Consider the following 1,646-nt stretch of genomic DNA (forward strand, 5'->3'; position numbering starts at 1 on the left):
TTAAACTGTTATGTTTTCAATTCTTATAGACATATAAGGACTAAGCATAATTGGTGCCTATTCAACTTCTATCTCTTTTGTGGATGCTTGGTAGTAGGGTATTCATACAACGAAAGTTGGCGTTTAATAGTTTCGTGTTATTTGATTAGTGTCATCATCATTACATGTTAAGGTTAAGAACAAAATGGCTATTGAATGAAGTATTTAATGAAGTTAGGATCCCATGTTTGTCATATATATTAATTCAACCATTCTTGTTCTCTTAGTTATAATTGTTAGTTTAATTCTTAGTTATAAACAATCTCAACTTGTTATTTGTTTTAACATTGAACGATAACCATACATTGTTGCATAGCTGCATAAATTGAACTTAACCTAAACCAGTATCTGTGGGAACGAATCTGCTTTATCTCTTATACTACTAGCGAACGCGTATACTTGCGTGAATTTTAGCGCGTGTTTTCGCCCTAACACATTTTTGGCGCCGCTGTCGGGGACTCGGTGTTAATTTTGTTTATGTGCTTGTCATCAGTGGTTGTTAAAGTTCACAGACTCGGATTTTTTTTCTTTCACGGTTTACTTGTTTGTGTTTCAGGTACTCATTATAATGGGAGATCCAGCAGCACGAACGAAAGCCTTGATGGATTTTTCTCAACCCAAGATCAATGACATTCAATCTAGCATTGTCAGACCAGCTATCACAACTAATACCTTTGAGATCAAACCTGGCATAATTCAGATGGTACAGAATTCAATCCAGTTTGGGGGTTCTCCAACTGAAGATCACAATACGCATATTAGGGATTTCATAGAGATCCGCGATACCTTCAAATTCAATGGTGTGTCTGAGGATGCGGTGAAACTGAGAATGTTCCCATTCTCTCTGAGGGACAAGGCTAAGGGCCGGTTACACTCTCTACCAGTTGGTTCGACTGCTTCTTGGGAAGATCTTGCTCAAAAGTTTCTCACTAAATTCTTCCATATAGCGAAGACAGCTGTAATCAGAAATGTTATTACTCAATTTATACAGCAAATGGGAGAATCTCTATGTGAAGCTTGGGAGTGCTACAAGGAGATGCTTAGGAAGTGTCCTCATCATGGAATGCCTGATTGGATGATCATCAATTGCTTCTATAACGGTTTGGGAGGACAATCAAGACCCATGCTCGATACAGCATCAGGTGGAGCATTATGGGAAAGAAGCTATGAGGAAGCTTATGATCTAATTGAACTGATGGCTGCTAATGAATATTAATATCCTACTCAGAGATTTCTAAAGGGCAAGGTAGCAGGAGTTCTTGAAGTGGATACAGCTAAGGCTATCACTGTTGTAATATCTGGGAAAATTATGTGAATATTATATGTTAAATGAATAAATATTATGTGTTTTAGAAATTTAAAGTTATTATTGTCATGATATTAAATGTTATATCTGTAATTTGTGTTTCTGTGTGAACCAGATATTTTTTCGATTGATTAATATGTGTTTAAACTGTAATTATATGAATCGATCTGTAATCGGGACGCGTGTTTATTAGTGTCTTTATCGAGGTATTCTTTTATCTCATTTTACATGAGTCTGAACTTATTTTATGTGTTTTCGGAAAATTCTTTTAATTTAGGGATCGTCTTAGTGTTTCAAAAAT

General features: G+C 35.7%; 1 non-coding gene across 1 annotated transcript; it reads right to left on the reverse strand.

Annotated features, from left to right (window-relative positions):
• Positions 1 to 997: 997 nt before the first annotated feature.
• LOC141675721 (small nucleolar RNA R71) lies at positions 998 to 1,104 on the reverse strand. The gene has a single exon (XR_012556360.1). It is a non-coding gene; the product is annotated as a small nucleolar RNA R71 (small nucleolar RNA).
• Between the last annotated feature and the right edge of the window lie 542 nt (positions 1,105 to 1,646).

The sequence above is a fragment of the Apium graveolens genome, chromosome 7 (assembly GCF_009905375.1).
Source record: "Apium graveolens cultivar Ventura chromosome 7, ASM990537v1, whole genome shotgun sequence".
In the NCBI taxonomy this organism is placed as follows: domain Eukaryota; kingdom Viridiplantae; phylum Streptophyta; class Magnoliopsida; order Apiales; family Apiaceae; genus Apium; species Apium graveolens.